Source organism: Dipodomys merriami, unplaced genomic scaffold (genome assembly GCF_024711535.1).
Source record: "Dipodomys merriami isolate MVZ:Mamm:240054 unplaced genomic scaffold, mDipMer1.0.p SCAF_21, whole genome shotgun sequence".
Lineage (NCBI taxonomy): Eukaryota > Metazoa > Chordata > Mammalia > Rodentia > Heteromyidae > Dipodomys > Dipodomys merriami.
The window spans coordinates 31,310,859-31,330,585 of NW_027203493.1; positions in this window are offsets into that span (position 1 = coordinate 31,310,859).

A 19,727-nucleotide genomic window follows, 5' to 3' on the forward strand; every position below is an offset into this window, starting at 1 on the left:
AGCCATTGATTTGGGAGGGTTAATTTTTTATATATTTTTTATTGTAAAGATACTGTACAGAGGGGTTACAGTTACATGAGTAAGGTAATGAGTCCATTTCCTATTGAGCATTGTTATCCCCTCCTTTGTTTATCCCTTACTATCCCTTCCCTCCCCACCTTTTCAACTCTCCCTCCCCCCCACACTCCACACCTGAAGTTGTAAAGTTCGTTTTCAACACACTGTCTTATACATCTCATTGTTACAATGGGTCAACCTGTATCCCTATTTAAACATTTTGGTTTTTCCCTTCCCCTCCCTTGAGGGTTAATTTTATACCCTGCTACTTTGTCAAAGTTTCAAATCAGCTCAAGTAACTTGGGAGTGGAGTCCATGGAGTTCTTTAAATACAAAATCATGTCATCTGCAAAAAGGGAGAGTTTTACTTCATCTTTCCTATTTGGATCCCCTTTATATTTGCACCTTGTGTTATTGCTGTAGGTAGGCATTTATAATACTAAATTGAAGAAGATTGGAGAGAATGGACATCCTTGTCTTGTTCCTGAGTTTAGAGGCAATTACTAGCTTTTTGCCATTAAGTATAATGCTGGCTGTAGGTTTGTCATACACAGCCTTTATTACATTGAGGAATGTTCCCTGGATTCCTAGTTTCTCCAGAGCTTTCATCATAAAGGGTTTCTGGATCTTGTCAAATGCTTTTACTGCAAGATTTTTGTTTTCTGAAGTGAATGGTCCTAAAGGTTAATTTTCTTCAACCTTTTCATAAAGAACCCCTGTAATCCTTTTTGCTATGAAATGTTTATGTGATTTCCATGCTGAGTATTTTCCCGTATATTTATCTCTAGCTTTAAGTCTACAATTTGTCCCAGACTAGATAGGTAGTATCATCAAGAATTCACTTCCTATTTACTGAAGAATTATTTTATCTTGCCTTTAGCATTATAGCTAAAGGGATGAATTTTTATAGTAAATATAATCTCTTCTATTTGCTACCTGCAGTGGATGGGTAAACCAGTGTGCAGGGAACTGTTCATAGGTACAACTGCAGTCTGTAAATTTGCTCCTGAACTTTTTGCATGCTTTTACTGGAATCTTTCCTCATCCATTTTCTGCCTACCAAGAGTACATTTTCTAAATTTTGACCATTTTGCTACATTTCATATATAATCTATCTTCAATATGGTAACATTTTAAAAAGTGAGTCCAGATTTGATTTTGTGGCTAAATACTATCAAATCTTATACACAGCAACATGAAGTTTCTTATAGATCAACACTGCACAGGAAATTAGGTAAGAAAAGCATGTCACTACTTAGTCACATAATTTAGCTAATTTCTTCCTCCAATAAACTTAATAGTAATCCTAACCCTAACAGTAATCCAATGCTAATCTTAACCCATAACTCTTAAACCCAAATCACTAACCCTAACCTTTAACCCCAAACCCAAAACCTAAATATAACCATATCCCTACCCCTAATCCTACCCTTCACCCTAACTCTAACCCAACCCCTACACCTACCACTAATGCTAACCCTGACCCTAACCTGAGCCCCTAACCCCTAAACCTAACCATCATCCTCACCATAACACTAACCCTAACTCTTATTCTAATCCTAAACCTAACCATAACCCTAAGTCTGAAGAAAAAAGAAAGAAAAATACTGGTTTCTTTTAAATTTCACATGTATTTGACTTCTAATTGTTAGTGTAAAATTCATTATTACACTAAAATTTACCTTTGCCTAACCCTAGCCCTAACCTGTAGTAGAAAGAAAACCCTAAAAATAATGACCAACAAATGCTAATTAAAAAACCAAACAAACAAACGACATATACATTAGTTTTCTTTTATCCTAACTTTGAATTAAGTGATACTTGTTAAAATAGGCTTGTTTTACCCAAAAGCTTACATTTTATCTCACTATAACCCTAACTCTAGCTGGAACACTGAGACTAACCCTAATGCTAATGGTACTATTAATAGCAAAGACTATATATTTCACAATCTTCCTAACTCTTACTCGGCTTGTAGTTCTAAAATTGCCTTTCAGTTTGACCCTAAATTTTCCATATCCCTAATCCTGATCCCAGCCAGAACGCTAACCCTAACCTTGATCCTAATGGTTAATGGCAGCTCACTCCTAAATTACACACACACACACACACACACATGCACACACACACACACACACACACACATGCACGCACGTGTGTACACAAAATCCAGTTTGCAATCATCCTAACTGATACTCCACTGGAAATTCTTTTTTTTGGTGGGGGGAGGGTCCGGTCATGGGGCCTGAACTCTGGGCCTCGGCGCTGTCCCTCAGCTCTTCAGCTCAAGGCTAGCACTCGACCACTTGAGCCACAGCACCACTTCCAGCTTTTTTCTTTATGTGGTGCTGAGGAATAGAACCCAGGGCCTCATGCATGCAAGGCAAGCGCTCTACCACTGAGCCACCTTCCCAGCCCCTCCACTGGAAATTCTTGAAAGAAGTTGTAGTTTGCCTTAAGTACCTATGTACAACTCCAGTCTGGAAATTTAATCCTGAAGATTCTTCCTAAATTTATTGGAGTCTTTCCTCATTCATTATTGCATACCATGGGGACATCTTTTAAATCTGGACTGTTTTGCCACATTTGATATAAAATCTACCTTCAATATTGAGAACTCTTTACAAAACAAATATATTTTTAATTTTGTGAGTAATAGTATCATTTCTTGACCACAGCTATGATGAAGATTTTCATAAATCAATGTTGTACAGGAAGTTAGGTAAGAAAAGCATATCACTACCTATTCAAGCAATTTCTCTACTTTCCTCCTCTCCAAGTAAGGTGTTTTCTGTCCTTCCTGAAGCCCACTCACAGCACAAGTATCTGCTCCTCGTGGAAATAACTACTTTGGTTTTTGGCTCCATCTCTACCCACTTCCCACAGTTGAGACCTCAGTACTCAAGCAGGAGAAGCAGGTGTGCTGCCCTATGCTTGGCATCCTTTATTCAGTGATTATAATGGATATAAAGGCTGCTCTAGTTGCAACATTAATGAGTTCTTTCTCTTACTCTGTTCTTTGCTTCATTTCAGTAAATGGTGTATTAAACATAGATAAATGTGCACTTATACCATGATCTTTCCCATTAATCCCATTACTGTTATAATCAGAAATAAACAAAAAGCCTTTTTCATTTTTGAAAATAAAATCCATTTTTTAAAATATGTGATAGTAATTCCAATTCCAGGAAATGAGTTTTTCCACTAAGCAATCTTGTTTTCTTCTGAGTATGTAGTCAATGGGTCTCTTATCATTTGGGTTGGGTTTTTATTCCACATATAAATTTTTTGTTTTTTTTGTTTTGGTTTGGTTTGGGTGTTTTTGGTGCCTGTCTTGGTGCATGACCATAGGGCCTAGGTGTTGTCCCTGAGCTTTGGTGCCTAAGGCTAGCACTCTACCTCTTGAGCTGCAGCCCCACTTCTGGCTTTTTTTGGTGGTTAATTGCAGAACAGAATCTCAAGGGCTTTCTTCCCTAACCTGGCTTTGAACCATAATGCTCAGATCTCAGCCTCCTGGATAGCTAAGATTACAGTTATAACCCAACTTCAGTAAATTTTATTTTTTATTAGTGCATACTAATTGAACAGGCATGTAATAGCGTAAAAACATTCCTCTATTCCTCCTATTCTTCCTTCACATAGCTCCTCTCTTTTTTTTTTTTTTTTTTGGTCTGGTCGCGGGGCCTGAACTCTGGGCCTGGGCGCTGTCCCTCAGCTCTTCAGCTGAAGGCTAGCGCTCTACCACTTGAGCCACAGCGCCACTTCCGGCTTTTTTCTTTTTGCTTATGTGGTGCTGAGGAATCGAACTCAGAGCCTCAGGCATGCAAGGCAAGCACTCTACCACTGAGCCACCTCCCAGCCCACAAGAAAGTTTTTTTTTTAAAGAGAGGAGCTATGTGGGCCCCCAAGAACGATTTTTTAAGAGAGGAGCTATGTGGGCTGGGAAGGTGGCTCAGTGGTAGAGCGTTTGCCTTGCATGCCTGAGGCCCTGGGTTCGATTCATCAGCACCACATAAGAAAAAAGCCAGAAGTGGTGCTGTGGCTCAAGTGGTAGAGCGCTAGCCTTGAGCTGAAGAGCTGAGGGACAGTGCCCAGGCCCAGAGTTCAGGCCCCACGACAGGACCAAAAAAAAAAATCTTTCTTGTAACTTTCCTGTATAGTTCTGCAATAAACATGGGCATGCATGTATCTTTATTGTGTATGGGCATGCATCTGTTCAGGTATATGTTCAAGAGTGATATAGCAGGATCACATGGTAGTTCTTTTTTTGCTTTTAAGGGAGTATTCACACTGATTTCCATAGTGCCTACACTAATTTACATTCCCATCAACAGTGTCTTAGGGTTCCTTTCTCCTCATATCCTTAACCAGCATACAGTGTGTTCTTGACAACTGCGGTTCTGGGTGAAATGACATCTCACTGTTGTTTAGATTTGCGTTTCTTTTATGTCTGAGGTTGCCATTTATACTTCTTTTTCAATCTGTTGGCTCAATTTATTTGCTCATTCATCAATTTGTTATTTATTCTTTTGGTGTTTGATTTTCTGAACTCTTTCTTTTTTTTTGGGGGGGGGGGGTCCGGTCATGGGGCCTGAACTCTGGGCCTGGGCGCTGTCCCTCAGCTCTTCAGCTCAAGGCTAGCGCTCTACCACTTGAGCCACAGCGCCACTTCTGGCCTTTTTCTTTTTGCTTATGTGGTGCTGAAGAATCGAACCCAGGGCCTCGAGCATGCAAGGCAAGCGCTCTACCACTGAGCCACCTTCCTAGCCCCCTGAACTCTTTCTATATGCTCAGTATTCATCTTCTATATGAATAGGTGGAGATTTTCTCTCATACTGAAGTTTGTATCTTCATACTTATAATTTTCCCTTTGATATGAAGAATTTTTTCAATTTTACACAGTCCCATTTGTCAATTATTCCTTATTCCTGAGCTACTGGGGAACTATTAAGAAAAGTGCTGTCTATGCCTACATTGTCAAGTAGTCTCCTTATGTTTACCTAAAATTGTTTCAAAGTTTCAAGTCTTATATTAAGATAAGACCTTTGACCCATTTTGAATTGATTTTTGTACAGAATGAGAGGGATCTTGTTTCAGCATTCTATTTATGAATATCTAGTTTTCCACTATTATTTATTGAAGATGCTATCTTTTTTTGCTCCTTTATAGAAATTCACATGGCTGTAGCTGTGCGGGCTTATTTCTGTAACTTCTATTACATTCAGCTGATTACATATCTGTTTATGCCAGTACCATGTTATTTTTGTTACTATTTTTCTACACTATAAAGTCACTGTGAGAGCTCCTCACTGTTTAAATGCCTAAGCAGGTCCATATAAGAAGCGCCCCTGTGACTCCTCTTGTGATCATCTTCCACCCAAACATAGAGACATAATATTCTCAGATTCCCTGAGTCAGGACTGTTCCTTGCTTTTTTTTTTTTTTAAATTGGTCGTGGGGCTTGAACTCTGGGCCTGAGCACTGTCCCTCAGCTCGCTCAAGGCTAGCGCTCTACCACTTGAGCTACAGTGCCACTTCCTGTTCCTTGCTTTTGAGTGCCCAGAGTTGTTGGATTTCAGACACATCTCCCCCACCCCATCCGCTCCTGTCCAGCCTTCTCAAGATGATGCCTGGCTGTAGCTCTCCGAGATATAAGTAAGGAACATCAAAATGTCTTTCTTCTTAAGTGTAACCTCCTGTGCAGGAGTATTCACTGCCAGAGCAAGTCCCCACCATAGGCTGGAGGCTTGCCTAAATGTGGGTTTATCACTGACCAGGGCCAGTCTCTTGCCAGGGCCACCTGTTGACCTTTGCAGTAATGTCTTTTCCCCCACTCTACATCCTTAGAGATGCAGATTGGTTCCTATTTTTCTCTGTTTTTCGGCTGTTCTGTCCCTCTTTTGTGGTTCTGAAGCTGTTCCTTTCTTCTCTCTTCAAGAGAGTTCCTCCTTTATTACTCTGACTCTTCTCAGGGTTGAACAAAAGAAGCTTCCAAAATACCACCTTACTCTGCCCCCTTTTATCTTTTTTTTTTTTTTTTTTTTTTGGTCAATCATGAGACTTGAACTCTGGGCCTGAGCACTGTCCCTCAGATCTTCAGCTCAAGGCTAGCTCTACCACTTGAGCCACAGCACCACTTCCAGTTTACTGAGTGGTTTATGGGAGATGAGTCTCACAGACTTTCCTGCCCAGGCTGGCTTTGAACTGTGATCCTCAGATCTCTGCCTCCTGAGTAGATAGGATTACAGGCCTGAGCAACCGGTGCCGGGCCTCCTTTTGTCATTTTTATCCCATCTAGATAATAATGAATTACCTGAAGCTTTCTACAGATAGAAATGTTTCTATCTTCAGCCTGCCCTAAGAGCTCTTACAAAACATTCAATTGAAAGGACATTCCTAAGCTTCCTAAGATCCAAACAACCTAGTCTCATTGAACTGCTCAGCCTGTTTACCAACTGGTAAAAGTTACATGACAGTTTTGAGCATAACATTAGACCCAACATAATTTATTATAGTCCAAACTTAGCTTGGAGTTCCTCTGTGATAATCAATACAAAGCCCACAAAAGATCTTCAAAACATGTTTTCTACTTGTTCTTAACTCCTCTATGAAAATGACATATTAACTACAATAGCAATCAAGTTCCCAAATGTCATCACACATAAAAGGTTGAAATCTGAAGGATTTAGTTAGCATCTATAATGAAAGAATGAAATTCCCATCACTGAACTGTGTACTCTATAGAATCCTATATGCCAATATACATAACACTTTAGAAATTAGATGCTCACAGGTGGGGTAGAGGTAAAGTCATATATCAGACTAGAGAAATTGTTTCCTGACAAGCAAGAATAAGAGAAGCTACTCTCCCATATTCTCAAAGATGTGACTTATTTTTAGGTTCAAGAACTATGTTTACAACGAGGAGGCAACAATGCCTGATAAGAAATGTACTCGTTATCTTGCCCATGTAATTGTAACTCCTCTGTACCGTATTCTCACAATTAAAAAAACAAATTAAAAAAACAAACAAACAAAAGAACTATGTTTAAAGTATGTGGAAGAAAAGTCACATGGTGTGAAGAGGTAGTTGTTCAAGCTGAGTTCACTGAGCAGATGACATCACTGTCAAAGATAGAAATCTGCTTTCTCAGTCTTAATTTTCCTCATGATTCCAAACTAGTAGGCCTTCAATTTTCAACAACTTATACATGAACCAGAAGGTCAAATTTCCTAATTTTGAGTAAGAAAGCATAGTTATTAAGCACATTTTATCAAAAATCACTGATCAGAACTCCGTGAAAATTATACACTAAATACACTGCAATATATACTTCATATGAATGTATTCTTGTGCCTGCTTTTTGGCAGCTGATTAGTCAACGGGGACATTTAGAAGTTTAAAAACAAAATTAGTTGCCAAGTACCAACAGAATATTATCCAATATATTTTAAAAATCTCTTCCCAGGATTACACCTACAATCCTAGCTACTCAAGAGGCTGAAATCTGAGGATCACAGTTCAAAGCCAGCCAAGTCAACAAAGCCCAAGAGACTCTTATCTCCAATAAACCACCAAAAGCCAGAAATAGAGCTGTGGTTCAAGTGGTATAGTAATAGCCTTGGGCAAAAAAGCTCAGGGACAGCACTAAGACCCTGAGTTCAAGCCCCAAGGCTGGGACACATACACACACACACACACACACACACACACACACACACACACACACAAAATATCATCCCACAATATATTTAAAAGTAACAATTTCATGTCTCTTTATTTCCTGGACAGCAGTGGTTTAATGTTGCCAAAAATCTTCCAGTTTGACTTCATATTTACTGTATTTCATGCTGACCCTCCCTGTTCTTTTTGACACATCCTCTTTTAAGCATATTAATACTGTCAAGTCCTTCTTTATCTGTTTATAGACTAAAAGACTTTCTGTCTTTCAGTTCTTAACAAGACCTGCCAAAATATCCACTATAATGTGTTGATTGTATCAGTTTATATCTCAGGTGAAGGAAGAAAGCACTGCTATATTATGACTACAACAGACTCCTGGGATAGCACACCGTTCACCAGTTTAACAACTATAAGATACACCTTTGGCTAATGGGTCTCACATTTTCCTCTTGTGTTATAAATGGGACAAAGAATGAAGTTCAATAGTTTCTTTTCTCACGGCTGCTATCATACGCTATTAGAATTCTAGTTCTCCTAAGGTCATTAACAATCACAGAATTTGGAAGACAGGTTATAGAGCTTTTGAAATCTCCTTTGTCAATGGTTCTTGTACTGTTACCATGGAAACAGACATCTCATTATTTTTAACAGGACTGTTTCATTTTAAGTTAACTACCATAAATAAAAGAAATAGGTGTGTGTGTTTGAATACAGCAAAATAGTGTGGTTTTCGGTCAAGTTAGATTTCATTCAAAATGACAGGACATGATCAAATTCTTCAAAACTTTTTATTATTCTGGCCTGCAAGAATACCTTATATATCCTAGCAATTTGTATATCAACTGCATCTATGTAAAGCCCAATCTTTGCCCAAGGAAGGAAGGAAGGAAAGAAAGAAGGAAGGAAGGAAGGAAGGAAGGAAGGAAGGAAGGAAGGAAGGAAGGAAGGAAGGAAGGAAGAAAAGAGGAGGAGGGAGGGAGGAGAAAGAATCATGAATTTGACACCTGAAATTTTTATAAAAACATACAGTGATTCCCAAACTTATTTCCTATGCTTGCCAACTTTTAGAAAAGTACTACTCATACATACTTAATGGACAAATGCATAACTATATGAAGATTTCAGTGACTACTTAAATGGGCATAGTGGTAATCAGTCTTAAACAATTATTAAAGATAGGCATGGGGGCACATGCATGTAGTCTCAGCATTTCAGGAAGTATAAATGGGAGTATTACAAGTTATAGGCCAATCTGAGCAACATATTAAGACTCCTAAAAAAATTTAAAAAGTTGGTCAGGCACAATTGCTCAGGGATAAGTAGAGAGGGATCTGACCATTACAGTTGAAGGCCAACTTGGATATAAAAATTCATGAGACTCCATATCACTTAATGGCTGGGTACAGCGGCACCTACATGTTATCTACGGCAACACAGGGAATCACAAGTAAAAGGATTTCAACCCAGGCCAGCTTCAGTATAAAGGAAGACTTTTTGCCCAAGAATAACCAAAGGTAAAAGGTACAGTGACTCAGGGGATAGAGTGTCTGCCTAACCAGCAAGAGATCCTAAATTCAATCCCTAGTACTGTAAGTACTCTGGCTGAACAATTGTTGAATCCCTAGATTTGTAAAGAATAATTCACCGCATTGATCAATACACATTGTAACTTGCAATCTGACTTGTGGAATTGAAACCCCTTGTACAACTGCTTAAAATAAGTTTTTTTTTTATTTTTTAAAGGCTAGTCTAGCTACTGGACAGGTACTATACATAGGAGATTTAGACAGTGGAATTAGGAGGAACTTTACATAATTGCTATGCATGTTTGAAGCCAGATAAAACAAACCTATACCCTATAAATCAAATTCTTATTGCCACAGTGGAGTCCCTTCTCTAAGTTTAACTTTCAGTTCCTTCAACATCCTCTACATGATGCAACTGAATCTCTTCACCATCAGGTTCAACGTCCAAAACCAATGTAATACAACAGCTTGCAATAAAATTTGAGTCTTGCCCTGCCAAATACATTAATATAATGATATGATGTATTAATATCATGATATGATGATATGATTGTATTCATTCCTTTCATATCAGTTCAACTCAACCTCGATTGCAAGTGACAGAAAATCAACCTAATATTCAAAAAGAGAAAAATTACTGAAAAGATAAGGTATTTGGAAGGGTAAAGAGAATAACATTAATGGAAGTTTGCATAGAGAATAACAGGAATTAAAAATCTTACTTTCAGACTGGGGATGTGTAGCCCAGTGGTAGAGTGTTTTCCTAGCTTACCTAGGCTGTAGGTTCAGTCCCTAGCACAGAAAATGCTTTTTTTTCCCAAATGATTTTAGTAAACAACTTAAATTCCTCTCCATTGCCTTTATTGAAAAATCTAGAACCCATCTAAAAATGACAAGGCGGAAAAGGCACAAAAATCAAAAATTTTTTATCATAAGTCAAAATTTTTAACAATTAACTCTTATTTAGTAAGAGTAAAATAAAATAATTTTTCTCTCAATAAAAGCTCTATTTATGCCAAAATACTATATTTAATGCAACATATTTGTTTAATTAAACTGGAACTGTGCAATTTTTTGAAACTGACCACTTCCTTAAAAGTATGTGGAGAAGAAACATCAGTCAATGGGGTTTATCTTTGTCCATTTCCTATTGCTATAACAAAATTCCTGAGACTGGGTACTTTGAACCACTTGCTCCTGTTAAAGCAGAATGCCATATATTTTAGTAGTTTTTGAATTGTTGTTGACAAGTACCACAGACTTAAGGCATGTCAACTGGTTGGTTCTGGTCTAATACGTGCTGTCCAAGGGTGGAAAGGTTCTATAACTGCCATCCCGTAGAGTTGCCACTAAACATGTTACTATTGAGTATTCAAAATAAGCCTAGTGAAACAGAGAAAATGAATTTTAATGTTATTTTTGTTTTACTAATGCAATTTTTTACTCAGTTTTCTCACTAGTTTTATTTTTATACATAAGAAATTAAAATTAAATAGCTACAAGGGGTTAGTGGAGCTCACAGATGTAATGGGTGGATGCCAAGAGTATTCTTGTCTCCATTTCCACTAGAGGGCACTATCCACTTCAGCAGAGGTAAGAGCAGCATGCCTTTTGTGGTTTTCAATATGTTAAATTTGACTGTCTTGTAGATCCATGTTCCAAGGAACAATGCACCAAGTCTAAACCTTTGGCAGGTTATGACTTCCTCCAGCTTCATTTGGTAAATTAAGAACAGAGCAATTAGCAAGATGTCACAAAAGACACGCAACTGAGGCATGGAATGAATAGAAATTCATAGGCTAAGTCATGTAGAGTATGTCATAAAGTAAATAAGTGTAAAACTATTCTGTGCATTAGCAAAATTTCACATTACATTTTCATTTGAATTTTTATGAATTCCTCAAGCTTATTTGACTATAGAAATTCCATACTATTTGTGAAACACTAATTCACATCTATCTAAGCCCATGCTTTTCCACAAAACTGTCAGACGGTTTATTCCAGGATGAAATCAATTTATTAATACCTTCCAGACATTCTCCTTAAACACTGATTTGTCCACATTTTCATAAATCTCCATTTGGTTCATAAAGATTGTCCTCAAATTAATTTTCCCTTGAATTATTTTTTGTTGTATTTATTTTACTTATTATTTATTTATTTATTGGGCATTTAGTTCAAACAGTACATTTACAGGGTGCTTTGCATGTGCCAGACACTATACTAGGTGCTGGATGTATTACAGTAAAACATGATGTTTTTTACCCTAACGTTGCCTAGATATGGAGGAGTGGGGAATTGCGTGGCTTTTTGCTCTGACTTTGCTGAAGTAAGTGGCAGCCAGGTCAGTCCCTGTCTTTCTGGGATTCTTTGCCTATGCTTAGCTATTCCAAGTATGCTGACTGTATGGTGCTGCTGCCACAGGAAATGAGGACCATAACTAACATTCATTGAGAGTTTACTTCATGCTATGACCGTTGCCTGTATTATTTCATTTAGTACACTGTAAATTTAGTATATTATTTATATATATTAGTATATTTATATATTAGTATATTATATTTACTATAATTATATATACTTTCTCATAGTAGGATTACTAAAGGCCTACTTAGTTCAATTTTGCTTACTTATCATTCTAGGTGATAACACAAACTGCTTCCAAGTTGAAATAGTTGTAAAACATGAAATTCCAGTATATTATAAAAATTGACATTTTGAGCTATCAAATTGCTCTTTTTAAATACGGCCTTTGGAATCCAAATACCACAGCAATTTAATAATGACATCATCCATTTAAAATTTTTAAAGGCTCTTCTTTAACTGTCAAAAATTTTACATTGTGTTTTTCCCTTGAATTTCATCCTAACACATTATATTTTATGTCTGAGAATCTTTCATTCATCTTATGTTATACTCCTCTGAGTCCTTCCTCTGAATTTGATATATATTTTTATTTTTCATATCTATAATGTGCTAAGGATAAATTTTTCTTCTGAAGTGAATTATTGTAATAAATATTGATATGAAGTGAATTATTGTAATAAATATTATTGATAATAAGGTAATTAAGATATCATAAATCTGTTACATATATTGCTAAATAATTATTAATATAAAAAATCAATTGTTACTGGAAACACATCTCTTAAGAAGATGGATGGGTATTTTTTAATCAGTTCCAGTATCCATGGGCAATACTTGTTATTAAAATGAAAAAAAGGCTCAGCAGCTGTTCTGTTACTATTTTTGTAGTTGTTTTAATGAATATAAGAGCTGAGAAACATCATTCACATAAAAATAATGAGAATGGGAATGGAAGAAGTTTCATCTTAGCAAAGTCTCAATTTTTGATCTTATTAAATAATTTTTAGTAATCTATAAGATGACATCTTGATTTGGTCCCTTTTCAATTTTATTAAACAAGCAATTACAAACTGATTTGTCAACAGTTTTTAACTAGCCTTTATTATTTATTTTCTCAATATTAGCATCAAAACTTCCAAGAAGACTGTACTGCAGAGGTCCTTAGAGAAAGGTGCCATGGTAAGTAAAAGATATCTTTTGCCTCAGAAATGATTCTTTTTTTTTTTTAATTTTATTTGTGAACATACTGTACAGAGGAAGCATTGCAGCCTCCTCTTTTGTTTACCCTTCACATCCCTCCCCAGCCTCCCCCCTCCCCCCAATCCCAATCCCAATCCTTATCCTTCCCCCCTCCCCCACCCCCCCTACCCTCCACCCCCCCCTCCCCCGCACCGACGTTGTAAAGCTCGTTTTGGACATTCAGAAATGATTCTAATGGAGAATAGAATCCACTGGGATCTTTTATAGTGAATTGATTTGGAAGGATGTACCTGGCTGGAGATGTTATGACCCAAAATACAGCACCACAAAAACTGGTGTTCTAACATACAGAAGCTTTAAACCTACTTCAGAATGAAGGCTGCCCTGACCTTCCCTTATTTCTTTCCCAAACATAGGGAGTGGCTTCCTGCAGAGTGACTGTCTCAGCCCAGACCAGACCTAACAAAGAACAATTACCTCTGTTACCTTCATTGAGTTTTCAGGAACTAGACTCACAAGGAAGATTGGATTATGTCTATACTCCTACACAGGCTCTGGTTGGAAAACATTTTTCCCTATTTTGCCCTCTTGAAGAATCATTTACAAATTTTTTCATCAGTTCTAAAGACATTCTGACTTGGTCCCAAGTCCTTGTACATTCTTCAAACCTACTAGAGGTCCCTCACCTAGAAACCATTTACTGCACCCCTGAAAATTGTCTATATTCCCCTTCTTCTCCCTTATAGAAATGAGGTCTACAAACTTCAAAATAACTTTGAGATAATCCTGGGATTTTCCTCCAAGCTATATTTTTTCCCTGTGCACACTAATAAACTTATTTGCCTTTTCACCTATTCCATCTCTTTATTGATTTATTCTAGAAAATCTTGAGAGGGTGAAGATGTAATTTCCCTTCTTCCCTACAGGTAAAATAATGTGATTTTCTGTCTACTTAAATTTTGCAATTGTTTTTCAAATTCTTTTCAGTTGACTGTAAGTATATCTCTAAATAAATTTCTCTTCTTTGAGCATGTGAATTGTGCTAATGAGAATGAGCACAAAATAAAAAGCAAAATAATAATCCAGGCATTAGTAGTTCATGGCTATAATCCTAGTTACTCAGGAGGTTCAGAGTGTCACAAGTTAAGGCCATTTCTTGCAGAAGAATTTGAAAGACTCTGTCTCCAAAATAAAAGGCCAGACTGGAAATATTGTTCAAGTGGTAGAACATATACCAAGCAAGCAAACTGCCAAGCAAGCATGAGGTCCTGAGTTCAAACCTAGTACCACCACTACCACCAAAATTTTTTTTAATACTTATTATGTACTTATATATAGATACGTGTGCATAAAATCAGAAGTTTTTAGAAATCTCAAGTTATGGATGTGAAGAAAGGAGTAAAATAAACATAGTGTTTTTAGGCAGGACCACAAAAGAGGTCCAAATTTTCATTTTATCCAGCAATTTTTACCCTTTTATCATCTTTTTTTGTGGTTTTTAAAAATAATTTAATTGTTATTTTAAAGGTGATGTACAGAGGGGTTATAGTTATATAGATCAAGTAAAGAGTACATTTCTTTTTGGACAGTGCCATCCCTTCCCTTTCTTTCTCCCAGTTTTTGTGATTTTTTTTTAAAGAACACTCATTATTTAAGTGATTTTGAAGTCATCGTGTAACACAGGGCTTTAATAGAAATAAAATCAATATCTTTCCAAGGACCATTAGACATTTAACCATGTCCCTAAGCAAGATATATCATCTATGTGGTTTATGAAGTAGTTACATCTTATTTAAGATTGTTTAAAAGTTTGACAGTAATTGGTTTTTATTCACCAAATAACAAGTTAGACGGTTGAGAATCTTAATGCTAAAAATTAAAATTTTTTGGTAGCCCCTAATGTACTTACAATGTACTATGTGATTTTTTTTTTTGTATGTTCTTCCCCCATGGTATAACCCTTGTTTTCACTGTGGTTGATTCTGGTGCCCTACATCTTGTATATACATTTTTCTAATTTGGGGAGGAGAGGGGAAATAATAAAATGCAGAAATAAGGATATAGTTGACCCATTGTAACAATGAGATATACAAGGCACTATGTTGAAAACAAACTTTACAACTTTGGGGAGGTGGGGAGGGAAGGGATGGTAGGGGGAAAACAAAGGTGCAGGTAACAATGCTCAATAGGAAATGTACTCACTACCTTACTCATGTAACTGTAACCCCTCTGTACAGTATCTTTACAACAAAAATATATTTAAAAATTAAAATTTAAAGCTAGAACGGTTTATTTTCTTTGTGATCAAACTCATAAATTGTGATCAATACTGTAAAGGAAAGATAGTGGTTTGAGGAGAGTTGAATGTTAATTTAGACTCAAATATTTTTTATTGTGAAAATACTGTACAGAGGGGTTACAATTACATGGGCAAGATGAGTACATTTCTTATCAAGCATTGTAGCCTTCTCCTTTGTTTCCCCTTCCCATCCCTTTCCATCCTCCCCCTGCCCCCACCCAATCCTCCTCCTCCCCTCCTCCCCCACCCAATCATCCTCCTCCCCCTCAAATACTTTTTAAAAAAATCTCCACACATATTAAATCAAGACTGAAGGGATAAACATCCTTCAAAAAAGAAATATGGAGACCTCAAACAGGAGCAGGAAAAAAAAATCAAACAGAGACAGAGAACTCACCAGAAAAAAGCCAGTAATTCAGAAAGTGAGTAAGAGCTATCACGAAAATAATTTAATATAAAATATAAAAACAAATTTCCTGCAGTAAAAATGAAATCAATAAAGAGCTGAAGATCCAAATGGAAAATTAAAGTAGCAGAAAGGAAAGAAAAATGCAAATTTTAAAGATAAGGAAACAAAGGAGATCCAAACAACTTTGTCTATAAATCTGAAATTGTCTGGCAAGATAGAGACAGCTAAACTTCAAATAACAGCAGATAGAAAACATAATATAAGAATGATGAGTTAAGGGAGAAATGACAAAGAATAAAACAAATGGTGGGAAAAAATCAGAGGCAAAAATATCACAAGAGTATTTAATGTCCCAGAAACAAGGAACCTAAAAAGCAGAAACAAATAGACCTGTTTTTCCAGCTAATATAGAAAACCTAAAATAGGTGGATCACTATCTAGGCACAGGAAGGGAGACTCTATTACAAAATATAACCTGTGCAATAAAAAGGCTGGAGGTATGGCTCGGTGGTAGAGAGGTTCTGAGTTTAAACCCTAGCACAGTCAAAAAAAAAATTTTAAGTAAAATATATCACATGGTAACAAGTTCAGTGGGGAAAAATGGCAGGGAAGACAGATTAGAATACTGAATAAAGATTTGACTTTGAATTGGTTAATGGGAATGTCTCAATTAGTATACCTATTGAATAATCACCTGAAAAAGAGGAAAGGAAAAATCTATGTGATATAGAAAAATTACAAAGAAAGCAATAAATTATTAAAATGGTCAGAAATAACAAGGTTTAGCACTTAAGTATAATTCCAAGCATACTTTTATGCCCATGATCAAGTAAAAATCTAGTTACCTATGTGATAAGTAAGAAGATAAGCAAAAACAGTATTATTATAGGATTGTTGTCAAGTAGGATCATATTATAATATACTTATAAAACAGACTGGATTTATTATACCTCAATTTACTAGAAAATAAGCTAATATAATTGCTAAATTGAAGATATTTACTTAATAATGGTAAAATGTTTTATAAAAGCATGATATATTAAAGCTGTACTTTTTGCTTTTTAATATTTTATTATCTTTTAAAAAATAGCTCAATAGCTATGTACATAAAACCATATAGGAAGATGCTAAGCAAAATGAACTCAATGACATGGACACAGAGGTTTTTCTTTGTTGTTGTTTTTAATGTACTGCATGATTTCTTTTTTCTTTTGTATTTTCCCCTCTGGTTTATCCCCTGTTGCCACTGTATTTGACTTTGGTACCCTGAATATTGTATATATGTTTATCTGAAAAGGAAGGGAAGGGGGAACAAAAAAATGGCAAGACAATGGACAAAGGGGGAACCAATGCAACAGTAATACTCACAAGACACTATGTTGGAAATGAACTGTACAACTTGGCAGGAAGGTGGAATAAGAGGAGGGAAAGTGGGAGAAAAGTGAGGGAGGGAGTAACAAGTTCGACAAGAAATGTACTCACTACCGAACTTATATAACTGTAACCCCTCTGTACATCACCTTGACTATAAAATTAAAAATATATATATTGTAATGAACAGGGGGGGGTCACAGTCACATAACTAAAATAATGAGTGCATTTCTTTTTAAAGTTACCCTTCCCTCATTTTCTCCGACTTACCACTCGCCACTCCCTTCCCCCTCAAGTTGTAAAGTTCATTTACAAGATACTGTCTAGAGAGTATCATTGTTGCATTGGTTCATCCTTTGTGCTGCTGTGTCTGTGATTCCCTTTCCAAGTAGTTGTACATAGGAGTTGCCATTCAACAAAGCAGTTTATAAGTACAATGAATCTTGATAAAAGTCATCCCTTTCAACATTTTCACCCCTCCCTCCCAATCCACCCCTTATTTCACTTTTCTTAGTTTTGTAGGATATACACTGAATTCTTGACTGCATTGTCCTACCCCACTTCTTCTCTTCACTTGTCTGCTCCTCTTGACCCCATTACATCCCTATCAAGCACCATTTCCTGGTGTTTATTCTCTTGAACTATGATTTTGCCTTTCTAAGGAATTACACTGAGTTCTCCCCTAAATATATTGTATTTAAGTTAAAACAATAACAGATGTTGGCATGGATGTGGGCAAAAGGGAACCCTAATAAACTATTGGGAACCCTAATACACTGTTGGTAGTAAACTTGTTCAATCACTCCTGAAAACAGTATGGAAGTTCCTCAGGAAAAAAAAAATTTAATGTAGAACTACCCTATGATCCAGCTTTTATCTAAAGGATTACAAACTCGGATAGAGTAAAGCTGCCAGCACAACCATGTTCATTACAGCACTATTCACCAAATCTTATGTATGGAATCAGCCCAGATGCCCCTCATCCATTAGACAGCATATTGCAACATCTATCTGCAAAGAAATGGAAGGCCCTAGAAACAATTATGTTAACTGAAGTTAGTCAAGCCCAGAAAGACAAAGGTTTCATGTTTTCTGTCATGGTAGAAGTTAAAATTAGTTTACTTCTTACTTTTTTAAAAAACACATATTTCCTTTCAAGGCAATTTGAGTTTTCTCTTTGTCATAAAGTGCTTACCCACATCTTATTTTTGTTACTTACATGATATTGTTTATATTTTGTTAGAACAAATGACCTTGTTTATATAAAAATTCATGTGGATGTGTGCAGGTGTTTGCATGGCAAGAATAAAGATATCAAGATGTTCACCCAAATGTGAATAATAGTCATTTTGGACTTTCAAATAATTTTATTTTCTCATACTTTAATATGTTGTTTGGATATTTTTACATTAACTGTCTAATGTTTCATAATTAGAAAAATGAAGTTTTAAAGAGTATTTAAATATTAAATTTTAAATATTTAAGAATCTTAAAAGTTAACCCCCTCACATCTTGGCTCTTATAATGAATATGTATGGTCTTAACTGCCCTTCCACTCTAGGTAATTATTGACTCTATGTAGAAAAACCAGTGGTCTTTCCAACAAGATATATATCTTCAGTACTGAATTCTTCTCACTCAGCCTTCAGTCAAGTGAAAGCCAAGGATGAAATGGTGAACTCAGTTGTGCAGGGCCTTTTAAGAATACCTCCAAACATTCCATTTCCTTCACCACAACATGAACATAAATCACAAAAACTGAATGAAATTAAGTTAAAAGGAAAAATGTATTAAAACTAGAATTTGCTGTTATATAGAATGAAAAGTCATTTTTCTTTGAATATTAAATAAAAGATTAGCTTCAAGAGGTCAAAGTACATAGAGATTTTGGGTTACATTTAAAATAAATGATATTTTAAAAAGTAACTAGAAATTGTGGTTGACTAAAAAGATATATGACTATATTTAAATAATCCTACTTAATGACATCTACAGTTTGATGGCTCCAGAAGGCAAATTACTATACCAGGAATATCATATATCTCCTTCTAACATAAAGATATTAGGAAAGAAAATAGATAAAATTCTTGCCATTTTGTTGAAAGTTTTTACTTATTTTTATAAATAATAGCTCTCCAATAAGTAATCTATATGAGAAATGCCTCTTCATTTTTCCCACATAGGCTTCTAATATTTTTCTTTGGTAGACAGAAAGTTAAATACTCTATTCTCAGTCACATCAGGACATGGGAGTCCCCTTTTTGTAAAACAAAGATATAGCCTGACCTGTGCTTATTTTACGTCTTAAGAAACCAAAAGTTTCTGATTCATCAGATTTGACTGGAAAGAGGACTAAGGAAAGGAGAAAAAAAAAGCTCTAATACAGACACCAAATGATACCCTTTACCAGCACTGATGAATTATTTATCAATAGGCCTTGAGTCCCTGGAGGCCAGTTCCATGGATGTCCTGTCCTAACACTGTGCCCAGTATACAGTAAAGTTCCATAAATCTCTTTGACTAAGTGAATAAATCTCTTCTATTGAAAATGAAGATTAATGCTTTGTCATTTCCTGTGCTATACTCAGTTTTGTTGACAATATATGATATATGCTCTCAATGCCAAAAGATCCAACTGAAAAGAAAAAAGTCAACTCAAAACCTTGACTATTTTAGCTTTTTAAATAAAAAAGTGAAGAACATGCACTGTCCAAATTGTTACATACTAGCCATATGAAAATTTATATTTAATTTGATTTAAAAAATCAGTTCATCGGTTGCTCTAGCCAATGTCTAATGTTTAGGAACTGTATG